Genomic DNA, 23,464 nt, shown 5'->3' on the forward strand with positions numbered 1-23,464 from the left:
TTCCCACCCATCGGAAAACAATGCAAAAATGTTAGAACACCTTAGTGAATTTCTCTCCCTCTTACACAAGTGGACATACCCTTAGGTGGTGCTATGGGTTGAATTGTGTCCCCCCAAGAAAAATATATGTTGAATTACTAACATGTTATGGACAGAGTTTGTGTCCCCTGCAAACTCGAATGTTGAAAGCCAGTCCCCAGTGTGACAGTGTGAGGAGGCGGGCCTCGGGGAGGTGATTAGGCCATGAGGGTGGAGCCTCCATGATGGGATTAGTGCCCTTATAAAAGAGACCCCAGATAGCGCTCTCTCCCCTTCCTCCATGTGAGGACACAGCAAGAGGACGGCCATCTACGAACCAGGAAGCAGGCCCCCACCAGGCACTGAACCTGCTGGGCCTTGATCTTGGACTTCCAGCTTCCGGAACTGTGGGAAATAAATGTTTGTTGTTTAAGCCACAAGGTTTATGGCATTTTGTTATGGCAGCCTGAACAGACTAAGAGACCCCAGCACCTTAGAATATGACCACATTTGGAAACAGGGTTGTTATAGATGTAATTAGATAAGATCAAGTCATAGGGAGGCCCCTAACTGAATATGCCTGGTGTCATCACAGCCATGTGCAGACGGGGACACGCAGGAGAAGAACATGCGACAACAGAGGCAGAGACTGGAGTGATGCAGCTGCCAGCCAAGGAGCACCGAGGATTGCCAGCAACACCAAAAGCTGGAAGACACAAGGAAGGACCCTCCGAATAGACATTTTTCTATAGAAGATACACAAATGGCCAAAGACACATGAAAAGATGCTCCACATCATTTATCACCAGGGAAATGCAAATCAAAACCACAGTGAGGTATCACCCCACACCTGTTAGGATGGCTGTTATCAAAAAGACAAGCGATAACAAGTGTTGGTGAGAATGTGGAGAAAAGGCAATCCTGCACATTGATGGTGGGAACATAAGTTGGTGCAGCCACTGTGGAAAACAGTATGGAGGCTCCTCAAGAAATTAAAAATAGAACTACCATATGATCCAGCAATCTCACTTTTGGGTATTTATCCCAAGGAAATGAAATCAGCATCTCAAAGAATATCTGCACTCCCATGTTCATTGCAGCATCATCCACAATAGCCAAGGTATGGAAACAACCTAAATGTCCAACAACGGATGAGTGGATAAAGGAAATATGATGTATATATGTACACAATGGAATATTATTCAGCCATAAAAAGCAAGAAAATTCTGCCATTCGGGGCAACATGGATGAACCTGGAGGGCATTCTGCTAAGCGAGATAAGTCAGACAGAAAAAGACAAATACTATATGATCTCACCTATATGTTGAATCTTAAAAAAAAAAAAGTCGAATTCACAGAAACAGTGAGTGAACAGTGGTTGTCAGGGGCTGGGGGTGTGAAATGGGGAGATGCTGGTCACAGATGCAAGCCTTCGGTTATAAGAGGAGTGAGTTCTGAGGATCTAAAGTATGGCACAGTGATTATAGTTAATAACACTGTTGTACACTTGAGCTTTGCTGAGAAAATAGATTACCCCACGAGAAAAGAAAGAGCCTTTGGAGAGAGCACGGCCCTGCCGAAACCTTGATTTTGAACTGTCAGCCTCCAGAACTTTGGAAAAATGAATCTCTGTGGTTTTGAGTCCTGAGTTTGTGGTGCTTCGTTTGGCTGCCCTGGGTGCTGGCGCAGGCGGAGGGAAAGGCCGCCTAGCACGTTATTCGTTGAGTGATTCTGTACCGCACACGTGCATTTACAGCCAGCTGAAAATCACAGTAACAGTCACCCCAAACTCTTAAACTGGATGGTGCTGGGATTTCTAAAGGAAAAGGATTTATTTAGTTATCTAAAATTCATACCTTTTAATATGCACCCCCGCCCAAGAAGTTTCCCTGGTTTGAAAAAAACCCACAGAAGAAAACTAAAGTAAGGAAGAATTGCCAAAAAAATAGGAAATATTCTGTTGGACATTTTTTTAGAATATTGACTCCGCTTTGACCAATAGAAGTGAACTACGGTGTATAATTTTTACTGGCAGAACTCAGTGTGTCTCCCAACTGACTTTTAAAATGGTAAGCACTAAGCACGCAGGATTACGAGACGCTGGTTTGAAGGGGGCCCAGGCCTAAGCACCCGACGGCGTGTCACAGATGCATCCCCAACGCCCAGCTGCATTGCTGCTCTGCTCAGTCCCACCTCCCTTGGGGCTCAGCTGTCACAATGTGGGAGTCTGGGCCCCCACTGTTGCCGCCAGCCCTTCTCCGCCCACCCCCCCGGGGCCGTGTCGCAGGCAAGAGGCAGGTTTAGAGAAGCCAAGTGGCTCCCCGAGGCCCAACACCCAGGCAACGGCAGGGGGCAGCGCGAGTCTCTGGCTCCAGCCCCCCGACAATGAATGGGGGGATCCCGACCTGAACTGGTGACTGCAGCGGGTGGTGCACTTTCCCGCCTTCCCTTGCTTAGCTGGGCCCACCAGGGGCAATAACAGGAGGGCACCCCACAGCCCAGGAGGGTCCAGGGAAGACAGGGCAGGAGGTCTCAGTGCGCGGCCTGGATAGTCTGGGAGCTCAGTCAATGGTGATGACTGGGCACTAAGAAGGAACCAACAATGCTGGCCGAGGGGAGGCTGATGGAAAGTGTGGCCTCTGAGTGGGTTCTTGCGTCTGGGCAAGGTGGCAGGTGGAGGGAACAGCATTAATATGTAGACAACCAGCCTTTTGGTTAGCATATAAGAAAGGTGGTTCCTGTTGGTTGGATAAGTGGGGGTGGTGGTAAAAGACGAAGCTAGGATGGCACTTTGGCCCTGACGGGGCAGAGTTTGAGTGTGGACTCTGGGCTTCATGCAAGATGTATCTCCCGCGTTCCCGAGTGTGGGGGATGAGGGGGCGCCTGTTTCTGGCGGGGGATCGCCTGTGGAAGCGTGGGGCAGGAGCTGGTGAGGGCTGAGTGGGTGGAGGCAGGTTGGCAGAGGAAGAAACGGAGGGGCCAGCGCCAGTGACTTGCAGACAGTGGCAGCCAGGGAGGGGTGGGAGGTGGCCCCTGCACCCAAGAGCTTGTCCTTGAAGACAGGCAGGAAGGGGGCAAGAGCCAGAGGGGGTGGCGGAGGTGGCGCTGCCTCTCCTCTGGTTTAGTGTGTGTGACGTGCGTGGGCTGGTGGGCAGGACGAGCCTCCCCGGCTTGAAGCCCCCTGGTGGGCACCCAGGACCACGCTGAAGCCACACGCCCATCACAAACACATGGAGCCCCGGTTTCCGTGTCTGTGAGCCTGCACACCAGACCCCCTTCACACTCTGTCTACACTGCAGGGCCTGCTTCAAGATCTTCTGTAAACCCCGACTTTCTCTAATTCAGATAGTCTCCCAGCTATTTTTAATGAGGGGGGATTTGCTGGAAGTTTGGAATTAAATTAAGCAATGTTCAGAAACCCTCTTTCGAAGGGGAGCTGCCTCGGTCAAGCTGAGCGCTAGCCTCCTGGGAGTCAGGGAGCTGCGCCAGGATGTGGGGTCCCCATAGCAGCCGGCCCTCCCAGCCTCGGCCCCAGGTGCGTCTCTGGTCCCGGCCTCGGCTGGAGCTGCTGCGACCCCGCTGCAGCGCTGGCTGGTGCCTCCCCTGGTGTCCTGGGCGCATCTCAGGTCGCATGTCCCCATGGAGACCATGGCGTCGTGTCCCCCCCCCCCCCCCCCCCCCCCCCCGGCCAAGTCCAAACCAACACCTGGCTGAGGCCTTTGACCTCTGCCCTCCTCCCTGCATCCCGCCCGCACCAGGTCCTGCTGGTTTTATTTCGCCAACGCTTTCTCCCTCCTCTGCCCCTGCCTCCAACTCAGGCCTCCCAGCCTCTCATCTTGAGGACTGCGCAGCCTCTGTGGGGCCACCGGCTCGTCCCTGTCCCCTCAAACGCCATCCACCCCCGAGCTCGCCAGTCCTCGCTCAGGGCTCTTGGAGCTGTTGCATGCTGCCGGCCAGCGTGGAAGGCGCGCTCGTAACAAGTTCTCAGGGTTGGAGTTTTAAACTCGGGGACACGTGGTTAAATCAGCCGAACAGCCACACTAAACGAGTGTGTGAGACTGTGAGCTGGTGACAGTAACAATTCACCAAAGCCACCTCCAGCCACTCGCAATTCCCACGCAGCACATCAAAATGACTCTCATGCCCCCAAACAATGCTTGGAACTGAAAATTTAGGAGTGAATACACCCCAATTGGCTTTTAATTTACCAAGAACTTAGACTGCCCACAACTGAAATGTTTATTTGCAGAGGCTTGCTTACAAATAGCAGCCTGAAACTTTTCATTTTATCTTGTAATTTATAAGTAAAACATAGCAATTATGAAAATAAACTATTTTTAATTGAGAAAGTGAGAATCTTAAACATCAAGTCATTAAAGCATCTTTTGTCTATTATTGGAGTCATAACACCTGGTTAAATTTCAATTTACATTTGAATGTGTATTCAGTTTGCAAAGTAAACGTGATACATTATTGTTGAGTTTACTATTCATGAATTATGCTTTTTCTTACATAATTAATTTAAAGCAAATTAAAAAGTACGTATGATGTGTTAAATGGGGCACAGTCAATATTTGACTTTATATATTATCAATATTTTAAAGATCTTATCAAATAAATTTAATAATATAGTTTTTTAAAACACATCAATCTGAAATAAAACTCTCTTTTATTTAAAAATTACCTGAGTTTTCCCTATACTATACTAAAATAAGCTGACTTCTAAAAAAGCCTATGGGGGAAGGATAGTCTTCTCAATAAGCGGTGCTGGGAAAACGGACATCCACGTGCAAAAGAAAGCTGGGCCCTTGCCCGCGCCACGTGCTAAAATTAACCTGTAATGCATCCTAAATGCAAGAGGGAAAACTGTAAAGCTCTTAGGAGAAAACCTAGCGGGAAATCTTCATGACGTTGGATTTGGTCTTGATTTCTTGGATATGACACCACAAGCAGAGGCAACCAAAGAAAAAATACACAAATTTTTTAATAGATATCTGAAAGTAGATTAAAAAATAGACTTCATCAAACTTAAAAACTTTTCTTCATTAAAGGACACTACCAAGAGAGTGAAGGTACCCCACAGAATAGGTGAAAATATTTGCAAATCTCATACCTAGTAAGACATTAATATCAAGAATTTATGAGGAACTTCTAAAGCTGAACTACAACAACAAGAAACCCCAGTTCAAAAATGAGTGAAGGAGGGCCTGCCTGGTGGGTAGTGGTTAAGTTCATGTGCTACACTTTGGTGGCCCGAGGTTTGTTGGTTTGCATTCCGGGTGTGGACCTATGCACTTCTCATCAAGCCATGCTGTGGAGGCATCCCACATATAAAACAGAGGCAGTTTGGCACAGATGTTAGCTCAGGGTCAATCTTCCTCAGCAAAAAAAGAAGAGTAAAGGAGTTGAGTGGACATCTCTCCGAAGAAGATATATAAATGGCCACTAAGCACACAAAAAGATGCTCAAATTCAGTAGTCATTGGAGAAATGAAAATCAAAAGCACAATGAGAGGGCTGGCCCCATGGCCGGGTGGTTAAGTTCATGCACTCTGCTTTGGCAGCCCGGGGTTCACAGGTTCAGATCCTGGGCGCAGACCTACACACTGCTCATTCAAGCCATGCTGTGGTGGCATCCCACACAGAAGAACTAGAACGACTTTACAACTAGAATATACAACTATGCACTGGGGCTTTGGGGAGAAAAACAAAAGAGGAAGACTGGCAACAGATGTTAGCGCAGGGCCAATCTTCCTAACCAAAAAAAGAAAAAAAATAAAACCACACTTGAAAACCACAATGAGCTACCACTTCACAACTATTAGGATGGCTATTATAAAAAAAGACAAAAACAAAACAAGAACAGAAATAACAAGTTTTGGGGAGGATGTGGAGAAAATGAAATCTTCATGCATTTTTGGTGGGAATGTAAACTGATGCAGTTGCTATGGAAAACAGTTTAGTGGTTCTTCAAAAAGCTAAACATGGAATTACCATATGACCCATCAATTCCACCTCTCAGCATATACTTAAAATAACCGAAATTAAAATAATTAAAAACAGGGACTCCAACAGATACTAGTATGCCAATATTCATAGAAGCATTATTCACAATAGCCAAAAGGTAGAAACAACCCAAGTGTCCATCACCGGATGAACGGATAACAAAATGTGGTCCATCCGTACAAGGGAACGTAGCGCAGCCTTCAAAAGGAAGGGAATTCTGACACACGCTCCACCACGGAGGAAACTTGAGAGCACGATGCTGAGGGAAAGGAGCCGGTCACGACAAGACAAATGCTGTGTGATTCCACCTCTGTGAGGGCCTAAAGGAGCTGAACTCATGGAGGCAGGAAGCAGGACGGTGGGCACCACAGGGAGGGGAGTTAGAGTTCAGCGGGGACCGAGTTTCAGTTTGGGAGGATGAAGAGCTCTGGAGACGGATGGTGGTGACGGTGGCACGACGGTGTGAACGAGCTTAATGCCACTACATTTTATACTGAAAAATGGCTAAAATGGTACACTTTAGATTGTGTATATTTTACCACAATAAAAAAAAAAAAAAAGAAAGGCTATCATAGTGGGAAAATCCCCAACCTACGGGGTTTGCTCGGACGTACGCATTCCTGAGAAAAGGGCTTACAGGCCGATAAACAGCGCAGAGCTGGGAAGTGGTGGGTGGTGGTGTTGCAGACTCAGGGCAGCCCTGCTGACCTGGACTTTGCCCCATCCTCAGGCCTCCTCTGCCCTGGCCTCACCCTTGGGTCTAGCAGGCCCCTTGGGTTGGATCCCTGGACCCCTGAGGTCTGCATCTGGTGTCCCCGGTTATTTCCTGCACCCAGCAGGCCATCCCTCCTTCTGCACCAGGCTGGCCCCGCCAACACTCCAGCCTCTGCTGGCCGTTCCCCCGCCCTCCTCCTCTCCGCTGGGGTGTCATGTCCTGGAACCCTGAGTGCCCTCACTCTGTCCACATGCGGAGGCTCACACAGGCTCTTGAGTGGCGCCTGGGACCTGGTAGGCACCCAGTGAGTGTCCTGAAATGAAGTCGGGCGATGAGCAGATGGCTGCTGCCAGGATGCCCTTGTTCTCTGCCCCTGCCCCGAGGCCCCGGCGAAAGCAGACGCGGCTGACCACACAAAGAGCAGTGGGCGCAGTTCTGGCGACAGCGTCTCCAGTGGTCTTCCGGACGATGCTATGCCCAAGGTCGGCCCAAGTGTGTCTGGCAGCGAGGGCAGCAGTTAAGCTCTAAGGCTCCTGAAGCCCGTGGGGAAGGACGCCTGGGAAATCTTATAGAAAAGAGACAAGCATTGTGGCTTTTCTGTGGGTGTGATGTTCTGCCTCTGGACGATTCCCTGGCCTGCTCTGGTTGGGGTCAGCAGGGAGAAGCAGAGGAGACTGGCCAACACTGTTTGTTCTGTGTGTCACGTGGCGTCTTTTGGTTCAGTAGACAAAACAGCTTTAAAGTTCAAGGCTAATTCAAATTGGATTTTAGAAACACAAAGTCTTAAAACATTTGTACCAAACTAAGGGATTACACTCTTATCTTATCCTCAGAAAAGCTTTTGAAGAAGCGGGAAGAAAAGGGAGCTCAAATTTTAAACTGGGCCCTCAGAGTTGCCTGTCCGCGGCTCTCCTCTGGCTGGCTGTCTATTATCAAAAGGTAAAAAGTCTTAGACTATTGAAAAAAGGATTTGCATAAATTGCTTTCACCTGCCTCTCATATGAGGTTAATGAAATTGGAACAAAAAGGAATGAATTCCCCAGCCCAGCCCAGCCCCTCTAGGCCCCCAGAATGAACTTCCGTGAGCCCCTGAACCCGGCTTGGAGAGCCTTCAGAGAGGCCCGGGAGTGGTGGCACCTTAGTCTTTGCTCTGCCCTCAAAATCTCCCTGGGAGGGGGACAGGCTCAGCTTGGTGGGATGCACGCTCTGTCCTGGGTGGGGGGAGTCGAAGCACTGTGGTGATTCCGGCAGTCCCTGCCCAGGTGCCACAAGAAGGTGCTCCCCAACACCGACAACGGGATTCTGGGTTGATACCTGGGCTTTTGAACCCTGGTAATAACACAGGGGAATGCAAATAGGAGGAGAATCTAAAAGATGGAAGAGTCAATAATCACTTTGCACGAATCCTTTTTGGGGCAGAAGCTTCATTAAATGCAATATAGAGTATCTTATTTTTCCATCTGCCCATCTTTGAATTTTCATATACTTGAAGGAAGAAGAAATTTAAGACACTGATCTCTTGGTCCAGATTTGTTGAGGGCGCACGTGGGACGTCTGTGCACTGGTGTCCAGAGCGGTGGCTGGAGTCTGCACACCAGCCCAGAGGCTGGGGGCTGGACATCTGCCAGGACCCCCCCTCCACCTTTGACCCTTTCGTGTTTGGAATTCCTAGAAAGACTTCTCTTTGAAGGAAGGCTTATGCTGCTAAAAGCTGTGTGAAGATTACTGTCGGTTTAAAGGCAGACTTGGAAAATCTAAGAGTAGAGGGAGTTTACACCCATGGCTCTGTAAGCCAGGCTGTGCCTGCCCCAGGACCTCGGTGAGGGACAACACACTTGGTCCCCAGAAAGGAGAGTCGGACATGGCCGAAGAATCCCACATGCAGTCCAGTTTGGAAGAAGAGCTCTAGGTGCTCTGAGCCCTAGAAAGGGTGACTGGACTCAGGGAGGTGGGTCGGGCTTCCTGGTCTTGACCCACCAAGGCACAGTCCTCAGAGGGCCCCAGGGGGGACCCCAAGAGGCCGGTGTGGCTGGAAAGGACACAGTAAGAGGGGGTGCGAGAAAGTGGTCTCACCCCAGCGGGTGGAGTGTGGGATCTGGGTTGGCGGCAGCTGTCACACTTAGATTCACGTGAAACTTTAACCAGGGCAGAGAACAGAGCCAGCAATTCTGGGTTCTAGGTCTGCAACCTCTGGGGCCTTGGAGGAACCCTGTGCCCCTGGCCCACCACTGTGGCACAGGGTGCACTGTCACAGTGGGGTGACCCCATCTTGGAACCCAAGGCCCACCCTGCAGGGAAATCCACTTTCCGGCATCTCCTGCATTTAATGCGTAGCTAGTGTTCAAGCTTGCCTTGTAACCCAGCACAGAGATGTTCTGTGGCCTGCGATGACTGTCTGGGCAGCTTCCTTTTTTGGGAAAAAGGGATGGGGAGCCCGAACTGTCTGCAAAGCAGGAGATGTGGCAGCCCGGCGCCATGCTGAGCCTGGGGCCACGCTGAGCCTGGGGTAGGCGCTTCTGAGACCCTCTCCAGGGTGGGGGAGGCCACGCCTGCGAGAGCACAGCTGGAGCCAAGGCCGTTCTCCTGTCTTCTGCTGGGACCCTGCTACTGAGGCTTCCAAACTCCTTCACCTTCTCTGAGATGCTGCGGTCCTTATGATACAGGAGATGACTGGAAGGGACGGCACAAATGTAAGTAGGGGTCGTCATTACGTCTACGGGAGTATCCACAGGACTTCTCTAGAGAGTGTGCGTGCAGCCAGCCTGGGAGCCAGAGTGGGCCGTCGGAAACGTTGCTGGGCCCCAAAGCCTGGACGCCCCATCCTGGTTCCCTGGGCCGTGGACTGTCCCCCACCTGCCACGTCCAGCCTGTACACCATGGAGAACAGAAAGCTGCCTCTGCGAGGGGGCTGTACCTCAAGGCGTGGCCCTCATCGCAACCGCTTCCCTCTCGCATCTGCCAGCCTGCACTGATCCCTGGGTGCCTCTGCCTCCCACCCCATCAGCGCTGGCCCAGCATCATCTGACTCCTCCCACACTTCACACCTACCTGGAGCTCCTCCTTTCTTGAGGGTGACCTCATGTCCTGCTCTCAAGGAACATGGTGGTCCCTGCACATGGGCCCCTCGCTCTCTGCCTTCCTCCCCATCGTCACTGCCTTCAGTCAAGGGGGTCTCGTCCCTTCTGCCCCGACTGCCCCACCTCCACCTGCATCCTCTCCTCTGGGATTTGTCCTCTAGTACCCCTCTTTCACATTTCCGTATTTCCAGGCTCCTGCCCTGTGCTGGCTCCCTCCTCACAACATATAAACACACTGGGTTATGTAAAAACAAAGTGAAACACACACACAAAGCTCGACAGCAGATTGGTCTTACCCGGACACGCTCCTGAAACAGCCACAGACCTGAGGCCAGAGGCATCACTGTGCGGCCAGCAGGATTCTCCTTACACGGCCATCCTGAGAGTCGCCTTTGTGGCCCAATGCCTGGTGTCCTTCCCAAGAATGTGATATCTTGGAGAGGACTTGGACCCTCCATGTGTTGGGCTCATAGTGAGACACGACGTCTAATGGGTCTGGCTGGTTCATCATGCTACTCAAATGTGCCTTTGTCCTTACTTGTTTTTTGTCTGCTGGATCCACCAGTTTCTCAGAGAATTATGCTCAAGGCCCTCCTATAACCGAGAAGGATCTGTCTCCTATATTTCCGCCTGTTTTCCCTTCTACTGTGGGAAGCTCTATTGCTGGTGCCCGATGGGTCAAAACGTGCCCCTCCGATCACAGAGATGATGGGCCTCGGCCTGGCTCACGTCTGCTGTGCTGCTGTACTTTCTCCTCCTTCCTCTATACCGAGGTACAGAGGTCACCAGCTGCATGTTATGCAGTAGCCTGTTTTAGGTCAGCTTTCGGTCTCCTTCTCGTTAATACCTTACTCCGGCTTCCTTGTCCCCAGCCTTCCTCTTCTCAAGCCATTTTCCAAGGTGTTTTTTCTAAGACGCAATCCCATCCATGTTACTTTTTGAGAGTAAACCCCTCAGTGGACAGAACTGCACTGCTTGACCTGGTCTGGACACAAGGCCCCGTGAGTCCACCCTGAGGCTTGTCTGGCCCGGTCTATCACCATCTTATTTCAGCCGGCACCCCCCTCAAAATGTATGTCCATTCAGGAAAACTCCTGTTCCCCTAACATCTCACACTAATTATGACTCTACTGTCACATGCCCCCACCTGGAAGGCTCTTGCCAACATGTCCGGTTGTCAAACTACTTCTTAGCATTCAGGACCCTGCCCACATATCAACTCCTCTGAGAAGTCTGCCCAGAGCCCAAGGAGGTCAAGCAAGGCCCTGCCTGCCACTTGCGCACTGTGTGCAAAGCTCTGTTACGGCAGGATCGCATCGCACGGCAACTGCTTGTCTGCAAGGTGAATTGTGCAGCTACCAGAACAGCATCTGGCACATAACAGATGTGCAGGGAAAATGTATTGAGGGAGTGAATAAACTAATTAATGAGATCTCCTTGGGGACAGAGGCTCGACATCGCTCATCTTTGTGTCTCAGGCACTTAGCACAGCAGTGGACATACTGTGAACGCTCCAGCAAAGTTTGTTCCAGGAAAACACAACTCAGTCTTTAAAAAGGACTTGTAACCAACTTCAGTAGCGTGCACACCTTCATAAGAGTGCTCTGCTTTACAGTGACTGTCGCCTCCTTGGGTTTGCAGTAGACAGGAGGAGGAAGGCAAACACGCCGTTCCAACATCTTCCAGTCCTAGAGATGTACAAATATTTTAACAACACCCCATGACTAAACAGTGATTCAGCCAAGACTCCCTGAATAAATAATTTTCTATTTTTAACTCTGCTCCCATCTTACTAAACCACTACAAGGCCATTCTTACATCTGAAATGCAGCCAATTTCGACTGGCTTTGAGATGATAACATGGAACTGTCATGATGACCTAGAACCACCAGGTTAGAGAGGGCCACCACTGCTGGAGGTTACCCATTCAACCCCACCCATGTCATGGACGGAGATCATAGGACCAAGAGGTCAACCAGTCAGAGGCAAGCACAACTGAGGACCCAGCTTTTGACTCTTCCCCAGTGCTCATCCAGATACCAGCCGTTCATGCACTGATGTTGGATGGGAGCCAAACACATCACTGTTTAGGAGACACACACATCTGAGACTATTAAATAGCAGCCACTTACTGCCACTATGAAAGAGTCACCTCCTCAAATCAGTGGCAGTTCTGATACTGACCGTGCAGACAAGACCATGTGTGAGAAACTCAGTGTCTCGAGTGTGTCCGCCTCAGTGGACTCGGGGCAGAGCCGTGCCCAGGGCAGCGGCCCTCGGGATGATGCTGGCCTGCCTCTCACAACTGCGAATGGGTGCCGCACATGTGCATCGCTTGGAAATGGCTTCAGTGACACAGTCATAACTTTCACCCATGTTAGACAGAATCTCCTACTGGCCTTCGCTCCTCAGGGCTCAGCTATTCTACACTTGGTGTTCACACTCACAACTAGATTGGCTGTTTTGACCAAACGGACGGGTCAAGCAACCCTTGACTGAATTTGGCTGGAAAATCCATCAAAGTTGTTATTGGACCGAACCATCAGTTGGGGACAATAACCCCCTCGGCTGTGCCGTGGGCACAGGTGGACTCTGACTGTCCAGGGCCCCACGTCATCGGGGGGGTGTGATTTTCCCAGAGATCTGCATCTTACCTGGGTTCACACTCGACCAAGCGCAGTGGCCCAGGAATGTAGAGTGTGTGTGAGCTGGTCTTGAAAACAGTTTTGAATCTTCCCCTTGGAAACAGGGTGTTTAAAACAAAGTGAGCTTTTTAAAAGGGGCTAAAATAAATGGGAGTCTATTTTAAAAAATATGAAGGGCTCAAATGACATCAAAACTCTTGAAATTACAGAACGTGGTTTAACCCCTGGGCTGGGGTCTAAACTCCTCAGGGCCAGGGGCACGCATCCGGTGGAGCCAGTCTCCTCGTCTTTCCTACGGAGGATGCACAGCAAGCGCTGGGGATGAGCCGTCCCTCTGTTCCTAGAAGCACCTGTTGAGCGAATTCCCAGGAGACAAGTGGGTCATAATGACTTTGGGGGGACACTGGATCTAGGACAGTATCGATAATGATTAGTGCACCCATCAAGCTGCCTCAAAGAGAAGACAGCTTTGAGTTAATCCAGGCCAGCCTCAGAGCAGGAGGTGAAGGCTGATTCTCCAGGCTGGGACTTGCCAGATATGTCTCAAAAGAGAACCAGAGATGGCCCTATTCCCAAATACCGTCACGCGCTGCGTGAAGACAGACCACATACGTGACAGTGGCCTCATAAGATTAGTACCATACAGCCGGAGTGTGTAGCTGGCTACACCATCCAGATGTCTGTAAGTACACTCTATGGTGTTCGCACAACGACGAAATCGCCTGACGACGCATTTCTCAGAACGTGAACATACGACTGTCCTCCCCTGAAGCCTGTGCTGTGGGACTGGTGTATGAGATGATGCGACGTCCTGTGTCTGTCCGGCCGGGCCTGGTGCCTGCTGCTCCAGCGTGATCATGGCTAACAGCCCCCGGTGCTGTCAGAAGCGTCTCTGCCTGAGTGGTAAATCACATGGTCCTGCTAAGCGTGGAGCGCCTTTCCTTGTCAAACCCCGGCCTCCCCTGTGCTTCCCCTCACTGAAGGAAGGGGGTCCTCGGCTGGAAGGCCTGCGAGCTCCAGGCTTAAACCGGGCAGGGTTCACGCTTTAGTTCTGGCCTCACTGAGTGCTATGGACTGAACTGTGTCCCCAAAATTCACATGTTGCAGCCCTAACCCCCGATGTGACAGCATTTGGAGAGAGAGCCTGGAGATAGTTAAGGTTAAATGAGGTCATGAGGGTGGGACCCGGACCTGATGGGATTGGCATCCTTATAAGAAGAGGGAGAGCCGCGGGGGATGGGCACATAGAGGGCCCACCACGTGAGGACCAGGGAGAAGGCAGCTGTCTACACGCCGAGGAGAGAGGCTTTGGGGGAAACCAGCTCTGCTGACATGTTCATCTCAGACTCCGGCCTCCAGGATGGAGTCCATGGTGTTTGTTACTCGGTGGCCCAAGCTGACTGAGACAGAGGGAGTGAGGCACCCGGCAGTGTTGGGAATGCAGACAGACTCCACATACGGATGGGAGAGGGGCGGGCACCTTCCTCGAGACCAGCAGAGCCACTTCTCATGCCTCATGTTTCACTGCCTTTACGCACAGTGTGCAGCTCATCCACTTTATGTGCAGTTCCCTCCATTTTGAGAGAAAAAAAATAAGAAAAGGATACAATCCTATCAGGGCCAGACTGGACACGTGCTGGTTGGGGAGCCAGGGAGCAGTTTCCCTCTGCCGTGGAAGCTCCGCTCTGTCCTGGGGAGACGCGGAGGTGACATTTCTAAAGGGTAGAATAAATTTGCCGCGGCTTCAGTGCCCTTTGCGGAGGCGGCAGGAGCGCTGGGGGGAGGCGTCTCCGCAGCAGGGAGAACTGACGCAGCCGGAGCGCCACGTCTTGGACAAACACCGCGAGCCGAGGCCCCGCTTCCAGCTGTACGTGTTCCGCACATTCATTAAAAAAGTTAATTTGACAAGTATTTCATGAAGCCTGGGCACACAGTCTAAGTCTCTTGCTGGTTTCCGTCTTCGTGCATTTCGCTTCTCTGCAGAGCCTGGTGCGGCTTCTCCCCTGGGGACGGGCTGGGAGCTAAGCCCCCGACCCTGGCCAGCCGTGGGTGTGGCCCCCAGCGCCTCCTGCCTGGTCGCGTGGGGCGCTGCTCCCTGTGCCAGATGACTAGTCAGCACAATCCGGTGGCCCGGATGGCCCGCACTCAGGCAGCACATGTGTGAGAGTCACCCGCACGCAGGGGAAGCCTGGCCGTGATCTGTCCCTCTGCTCCAGGTGCCGGCCTTCGTGCCTGGCGGGCTCCACAGGAGGCCCCCTTCCCTGGTGAGTGGTCTGAGGAACAAGTGCTTCGGCAAGCTGCAAGGCCTCCCGCCCCCTTGGGGCTCCAGCTGGGCCTGTTCTAATCCTGGTCCTGAGTTACAGCGGGACAGACAGGAGCCTGCTTTTCCTGCCTAACGGTGGTTGGGTATGGCAGGAATGGGACATTAGCATCCATTTTTAGTTACATTTAGAGTTCGTTGTGTTCTGGTTGAAGAACGAGCCACAATTTCCAGAGCAAAAATACATTCTGAGTCCCACATAGCCCACTTAGCACGTCGGGAACAGAACCTGCCTGTGAATCAGGGACACCGTGCCTTAGACCACAAACGCCACCACTGGGAGAGCGAGAGAGGCTCCTGGAGGCTCTTGGTGGTCTGGGACCCTGCTGCTTGGGTGGCCTCGGCTGGGCCAGCAGCCTCGGGGACACGGCTCACGCAGACACACCGACAAGGAAAGAGAAGGCTGTGACCCCTGCCCTCCTCCAATGGCCAGGACTGGGACCTCAGCTGGGCCCTGCTCATGGGCACCTTCCGGGGCGCCGGCTGCCGAGGGCAGTGGCCCTGCCTCATTCGTGCCCACTTCTCCAAAGCCCTCACTGTTCTTCTGGATTATTTTAAAATTTTATTTTGCCGTGAGCACACTTTCACTTTTAAACAGTATTAAGCCCTCTTGGTGCTGAATTTCTTTTTAAAAAATCTATTTATTGTTTATGGCATTGATTGGAACAAGGATCTCACAGCTGGCTAGCTTCGAACCAATGGGACTGTGGTTGCTCTGCAAGAAACTACATGTTAAGCCCAGATGTGCCTCCACGAGCCTCAGGAAGGCTGGCATTTCATGCTTATTCACTCCATTTCTTGAGAGGACAGAGGCACCAGGGAGTAGGGGTGAAGAGGGGGTTGTTGGCATGAAGTTTGTCAGCAGAACAGCCGCGGAAGGACAAAGGCAAGTGAGGGATTCAAGGATACAGTCTGGAATCCTGCGGAAGTTTTCAGGTCTTTGGTGCCAGCATCTCTGAGGCCAAACCCCAGACGGCAAGTGGAGCACGAGCGGACGAGGGCTCCCTCTGCACGGCTCCCAGGGGGCTTCTCATGCAGCCGACGTTGCATCACTCATAGGCAGACCCTGTTTCTGCTTAGGACACCCACACTTGGATATTTTAAATGAAATAATCCGATATTTGATGTTTTAAGCATCAAAGTCACCATCAAGGGAAGGAGCAGAAGTCTACACTGCTTCCAGACACATGTTTTATGGTTTCACAAGTATCATTTTCAATCACATGAAGGGGTAGAGAGACCAGGTTCTTAAGATGTTCGGAAGTCAAATATGGCTGTTCAACTAGCCGTTCACCACCCCTGGCGGACTGAGGCTCAGAGGAAGACAGAAAGGGTTAAGAGCAGAAGGATGGAAGCGGAGGAAAATCACACTCCTGAACTATTTCAATTTAAGATTTAATTTTGTATGAGGGTTTTCAAAAAATTTTCTTGGTGAGGAAGATTGTCACTGAGCTAACATCTGTCCCAATCATCTTCTATTTTGTATGTGGGATGCCACCACAGCATGGCTTGATGAGCGGTGCCGTGTCCACACCTGGGATACAAACCCATGAACCCTGGGCCGCTGACGCCGAGTGTGTGAACCTAACCGCTACACCTGGCCAGCCCAAGGTTATTTTTCATATAGGCTTCTCCAATTTACATAATATCTTTATTCCAAAGAGCTTTGAGCACTTTACACATAAGTTTTCATTTCTTGTCCCCAAGTCCCTGCCAGATAGGGGCAAGTGTTACTTTATAAAATGTTGTAGAGGTGAAGGGCCCAAGCCCAGTGAGATGAGTGACTTGCCCAGGGTCGCACTGCGAATCCATGATGTATCGAAGATTAAAGTGGACTGTCAGGCTCTCCGCCTGGTCTGAAGTCTCATTTCTCTAAATTGCTTGGAGAACAGCAGCTCAACACAAGGATAAAAAGCAGCAGCTGTAAAGTCGGCCCAGGCCAGCCCCAGGGAAACTTATAAAACGTGTTCAGTTTGCGTCTGCGGCCCCCAGTCTCTGTCCCTGGTCTTCCCCTCCTCCCGACACCTGCCTCCAGAGCCGGAGACGCTGTTGCAGAGGATCTGTGGTGAGTCCTTCACACCCAGGAGTGCCAGCCTTCATGCTCCCTCCTCTAGCAGGACCTGCGCTCCCTCCGATTTTTTCCTTATTGGAGTGAAGACGCTCTCCTGTAAAAGAAGCTTGACGTATCAGCAAGAAACTGAGGGTGGCATCTGGGGTGTTGTGAAAACAGCCCTTCCTGAGCTCTCCCAGTCACTGCAGTGGACAGAGTAACCCAGACCAGCCTGGGGCAAAGCCAGCGTCTGGACCGCTGGGGCCCTGGGTCTTTCTTCCAAAGTGCTGAGCCCACCAGGTTGTTATTGAATCATACACTGAATTCTTGAAGCTGCTAATTTCAGTCACTGTGTGAACAAGTCACCCCTAGGGTCACCAGATTGGTTGGGTCTTTTTGGAAAACCAAAGACCGAGATGCTTTGGGTATTGATGACAGAGAAGAGATGGGCAGCTCACAGAGTGTCGACACTGAGGTCCACGTTCTCACTTACAAACATGCCCCATCTCCACAACGAGTCCAGGTGGGCTGTGCCAGGGAGAGAAATGGTTCCCCGACAGCTTCATCACTCAGAAATGAGAAGCCAGCAAGCTTCCAGGGCGAGTGATTCTATGACTACGTGGACCCTTACATTCTGTAGAGTCCAAATTCCTGTTATTGATTTCTTCTATTTCTGCGTTTCTTTAAGTACATACTCTAAGTGTTTTTTTTGCTGACTGGGCCAACGGGACCCTGTAACCCTGTAGACTTCCCGTCCGTGTACTAACCATACTGCATACACATGCACGCATTGTCCTTTCAATGGTGAGCTACCTTAACTCCTTTTCCTGGAAGTAGATATACTGTAATTTACAAATATCTTAATTTAATATTTTCTCTGAGATGATAGGTTCTTACAGTGCACGAGACATGAATCCATCAGGTCATCCTTAGTGACTCAGCCACAGATGTGCCACTAGGCAGTCATGAAAGCACCTTCCTCAGCTATGGCTCCAGAAAACCCAGCACCCTGCCCTCTGCACGGCGGGAGTTTACACCCAGCAGAGCGTGGCCATTGTCAGGCGGTGGGTGTTAGCACCTTCCAGGGCAAATGGATGACGCCAGTCAACCACAGTATCAGCATCGTTCTGTTTCGCTGAGAAAGATGTTGTCTCTGGAGAGGGCTCCAGCTCAGGGCCTGACTGAGAACTGCACTTCCCAGCCTCCAGTGGCATCAGCAGGGGTGGTCCATATTGTTCTGTTTTCGCTACTCACCCTTCTCCAGCTTAAATGAGATAAATATTTCCTCGTTGATTGAGTTAGGTTCCTAGCAAGGACCTAGCAAGTATGCTAAAGAGACGCTAAATTTGCCGTCCCACACCAACTGAAGGAGAAACCATTGACTCCTGCCACATTGCATGTCTCTCCATGGAAACTGTAAGACAGCTCACGACAAGTGAGGCACCTGTTCCATTTGGTTGTTTTCTGTGCTACAACTCTGACAACGCTGGGAAGAGCTAGTATCAGACACTGTCTGGGTAATTTTTGTGTTTTCTAGTTTTGTGCAAAGTCCTTAATTCAGCAAGTATTTATTGAACAGCTACTATGCGTTAGTGACAGGGATTCAACAGTCCAGTGGAGGAGACAAAGCATAAACAAATGAAGAAGAGAGGGTACTGGCTGATGGAGACAAAGAGGGAGGGTGTTGTGACAGAGGACATGGGAGGGTGGGGACATCCAGCCTAGAGAGGGAGGTCAGAAAAGCATTGCTAGACACTGAATTAGATTCCGAAAGGTTGAAATTCAAGTAAATGGAAGATGATGGAACGTCCACCTAAACGGAGGGCGACTGGGGCCCCACTCCAGGTGCCCATGGGAGCAGACCCGAGCCCTCATCGCTGCCATCCAGGCCTTCTTGTGGAGCCGCAGAAAATGGAATCCACTCTGGAAACAATAAGTGGCTCTTCTGTAAACATGCTCAGAGTCCCATTTTAATATTAGAAGATTAAAACTAATTCTTTATCTGGAACATAAATAGAGTTACAATATTTTAGCCACCTGCAGCCTCAATTCAAGGCACGAGATTGGGTTTGCCTTTGAATTTTAGAGAGAAACGAAAGTCTGCTCTTTTTACGTTCAGACGTGTGGGCACTCCAGAACACACAGGTGAGGGGAAGGGTGAGAGAGGACCCACGCAAGAAGCCCATCGACCAGTTCACACAGAGTCAGGCTGAGTGCGGGCAACGCTGTTCCCATTGTCCTTGTCACTCAGGTTAGTTCAGGCAAAACAGAAAACTCAGTACCTCTGACCAGATGGTTCAGGACCCTCCAGAGCCCCTTGGTGTGTCATCCAGCACCCCGCCCCCTGGTCCCCCAGGGTTTCTGAGGGGCCTCTAAGGGCTGACTGTCACTTCAGGGTCCACGTGGTCTCACTTGGGCCACCCCTTCCTGGTGGAGCCTGCAAGTATGACGCAGAGATGCCTCTGGTCCCCATGACACTAGGTCTGGGAGGTGGGCTGGCCCCAGTGCCCTCGTGTGGGGAACTAAGATTTAGGGAAGGAGAAAGCCCCCAGGTGGCGCAGCCCCAGCAGCTCGCAGGGGAAGAAACGAGGATTCAAGGATGCCTGAGTCATGGGGTCCTGACACCCCGGCCAACCTCAAGTGCCTGGCTCCCAGCCTGAGATCCTCCTGACGTCCCTCAACACCCAGGTGGTCACAATCCGTCCATCTCTTGGTGAGGAGCTGCTCCCACTGACCCTGGCCCCTAGAACCTAAACATCTCCTCCTGCACGTACGTGTGTGGTCGGCAGCTGGGTCATGGCTGGTAGGAAGGGATGCTCCCCACCTCACGCCTCTCTCCTCTGCCTCCTGCCCCTCCTCGTCCTTCCTCATCTCCCCCCCAGCACAGATGGGCTGGGTGGGCAGGGGAGGGTGAAGGTGCCAAAGCCCAGAGGCGAGGTGCACAAGCCCTCTGCCGGAGCATCGACCATCCCCACATGCCCACAGCGCTTCCTGGGCTCACTGCCCCTGGGTCCTGGGTCACTTCCAGGGCCCATGGAGCTCCAGGCCAGTTCCTGAATACGTGCTGCACGCCATGGTCTTAGGAGAGATTTGCACGCACGTGTGAATCAAATCACATCCTCCTGCAGCACACGGCAGAAGCCGAGCGGCCACAGACCCAACAGGTCACCCTGGCCTGCAGCCTGTTTGGCCCTAACAGATAATCTGCGCGCCAGGAGGCCAGTGACGGCTCTTGCCCTGGAGCTGTGGGGTGGGACGAAGAGGAGGTGGGAATCTGTGTCTCCCGAGCCCTGCCCTGGTGCGCTGAAGTGCCTCTTGTAGTCACCAGTTCTCTTTAACCTCCTGAATATAGGTGAGCAGGCGTATTCCACCCTTAAATCTCCCCGCTCTTCAATGATTCTGTGACCAGGATATGGGAGGAAACCAGATCCGGTCCCAGTCTTGGGACAGGTGTTGGCTGTGGCGTGGGGAGGAGGGGCCAGGGCCCTGCAGCAGCCCCTCAGTGACCAGGTGGGGGCCGTGGGGCCGCCAGCATCCTCTAACCTGGCTCTGGGCAGTGGCTGCCCAGGTCTGCTCTCTAGTCGGCACGGCAGGGCTGCCTCCCCACCCGGCCTCGCCTCAGAGGCTGTGAACAGAGGGAGGGGGGCTGGGCTTATGTCTTCGGCTCAGAATGTGACCGAACAGGTAACTAGGCTGAAAACTGCTGCTGCCTATGGCTCCCTGGGGAGCTGTGGCCCAGACCCTGCCCAGCCATCAGCAAAGGAAGTAGCGCGCCAACCAGGTAAGTGGGATTTGGGAGTCTGGAGTCTGCGGCTGGCTGCCCAGGAGAGGGGGGCAGGCTCCACAGCGCACCGAGGCTCCTGCCTGAGGGGGTAGCAGGGAAATCAGGTGGAACTCCAGTGTCATGAAAAGGCCGTATAATCCAGGCAAATCTATGCACTGGGGCAGGCGATGGGGCGACGGGCGACTCCTGCCTAGGGGATGAGGAGCTCAGCAGACCCGCTGGCGAGGTGGGTCACAGGGCAGCGGCTCCCCTACTCCCAACACGTACATCTGACTGGCTGGCTGTTTATTGTTCATCCATTTATTTTTATAATGTTCTCTGGTTGGGCAAAGCTTGACACAGAGAGAAAAGACTGAATTTTGGAAGCAGCCAGACCCAACTTCCTCTGTGGCTCATTTGCTGTGTGATGGGGTCTTGGCTTCTCCACCATGCCTGGGACCCAGGTGTCCGGGGTTGGCGGCCCCTTTCAGTGACACGGCAGGAACGCCTGAGGTCCTGCCCAGCACTGGGCTCCAGGACGAGTGAGAAGGGCTCCTGCCTCCAAGGAGAGCTGTTTCCCGTAGCCTGCGATGGTGTCTCGGAAGTTAAGAGGAGGGAGGTTGCTCAGCCGCCGTACAGTGGTCTCCGCTTCAGGTGACCAGCTGCCAAAGTCTGGGCAAGTGACAGTCACAAACTATGCAGGTTCCCTCTGGATTCCTAACCGCTGGTTTCCACTGCGGCCTGGGGCCCCGGCGTCCTGGTCCCCTGGCTGCCCCTGCACAGCAAAGAGGAGGAAGGGATGGAGGCGAGGCCGTGGGGACCCTGAACCCTCAGCCCTGCTTTGGCTGGAACACACTCCATTACATCTGGTCTTTACTGGGCTATGTCTCCCTTTCATTTCTTTTGAAAATAGGTTTTGGCAGCTAAAAAAAGTTCAAAATATCAAACTCCTCTGGCTTTCAGTTTCTCCACCCACTCCACTCCCTCCTGGCTCCACGGCCAAGTACCTAAACTCCTGTTAAGAGAGAAACGCCTTAATGTGCCAGGGTGTTGAAACCCTCAGTCAGTGTAGAAGCAGCTGGAACATGAGGGTTTACAGTGTGTCTGAGACGACCACACATTCAACTTGCCGAGACACAGTCTGCTCCTGACGCGGGATGCAGCTGCTGCGGGGGGGCTGGGGGGCACGGGGTCACGGGCATCTGCTTGTCCTCCTGGACAGGAGCAGGGGCTCCCCCTCAGGCAGAATGTTCTGGGGCACATCTTACGTCTGCATGGAAAGGGTTACTGGCTCCCTAAAGAAATCACTCGCCAATGAGCACCCTACCCGCTTCTGAGCAGAATCCTCCTGAGCTGCGGCTGGGGCGTCGCGCTTCACTGATTGTGAAGGTGTGAAGGGGAGACGGTGCTCCGAACACCCATTACCGGGCTTGGGGGGGCGTTCTTGCAGCCGCCATACTGGGGAATTGATTTCTTTCTTGGTACAAATTGCAAATGGAGACATCCTGACATGCAGAGGGAAGCCCTGGGACGGGGTGCGCTGGGGTGATGTCCAGAGTAAAGAGATGGCTAAATTCCCATTTGTGGGAGCCAGACAAGGTGAGGATGGGGTCAGCGAGGAGAGGGGGCAAAAAGAGAAAATCCATACAGCGAAGACCCTGACTGCAGCAGCCGAGCTGGGTTTGAATGAAAGCACCGTGCATTTAAATTAAATGTCAGATGCAATTTAGCATCGAGGTGTCACACGGCGGAGGGTGTGCACGGAGAGCCGACAGCTCTCCTGAGTGGTTAATTGCTGTGCCTCCTCTGTGCCCTGTGGAGAGACCCCCGGGCAGGAGGGGGGCTTCCATGCACTGGGGGGCCTGCAAAGGCGGAACCCAGACGGGTGGCGGGAACAGACAGGATCGTTGTTGAGAAGGCGTTTTCCTTCCTCTTTTTCCCAAATGACTATTTAATTGAGGCTGCTCCACACGCTGAGGCGACGAGAGCCCGCCCGTGCAGCCAGCGTCACTGAAGGTGACGGAGCGGCTCGCAGAATCACGGCGGAGAGCGCCTTTGTCTCCCACGTCACCCCAAACCAGAGGCCTGTTCCTGGGAGTGAGGAACATGCCTGCATGCTCCTTCTCCAAAGAGAGGGGACTGAGGAGGAGGAAGGAGGGAGAGAAAAGGAGAAATAGGAAGAGCAAGGGAAGAGGGCAGGGAGAGAAGCACACACTTCTGCTCTTGCTGTGGACGGACGGAGGATTTTGCAGCCAAGCGGGACTCGAAATTGTGCTAGAAAACCTGGCCTTGTGAGATTTCCAATCCAATTTCCTGACCAAAGAGGTTTAGATGTGTTCAGATAAACTCCAGCTTTCAGGCTACAAGCTATTGAATGCTTATCCTCAGAGCCTGCATCTCAGCCCCGGGTCACCGGCCCAGCATTCATTAATGGACTTTCCCAGTCCTGCCTGCCCGCTCCTTCAGCACCTCCCGCTTGGCGTGGCTGTGCGGTTTCCAGGGCAGAGACACCAAGGTGACCAGCACAACAAGGAGAGGTTGGACGTCACCAGCATGGCAAGGGACAGTGCTGGAGAGACCCCCCTCTGGCGCTGCTCCAGCAGAATGTGAACCCTGACTCCAACTATGCTGCCTCCCCAGGAAAGGGGTAGTTTCTACCCCTCTGTGAGCTCCAGAGCCCAGGCCTCAGGTCTGAGTCCTCCCTGCCTCTCCTGGGGAGGCCTCCCCGTGGCCCTGGGCCTGCGCTGGGCTCGACTTCCCATGCACACTCTCTCTCGCTCCAGGGTCTGTTTTCCAGCTCCTTCCTTACCCAGAAGCTCAGTTCCTGCCTCAACAAATCCTACCTTCTGTGGACTGCAGACCCCCACCAGA

General features: G+C 52.3%; 1 protein-coding gene across 8 annotated transcripts in view; it reads right to left on the minus strand.

The window, feature by feature from the left end:
* PTPRN2 (protein tyrosine phosphatase receptor type N2) overlaps positions 1 to 23,464 on the minus strand; it is a 924,814-nt gene that overhangs the window by 149,769 nt on the left and 751,581 nt on the right. The window lies entirely within an intron of this gene.

Source organism: Equus przewalskii, chromosome 4 (genome assembly GCF_037783145.1).
Source record: "Equus przewalskii isolate Varuska chromosome 4, EquPr2, whole genome shotgun sequence".
Lineage (NCBI taxonomy): Eukaryota > Metazoa > Chordata > Mammalia > Perissodactyla > Equidae > Equus > Equus przewalskii.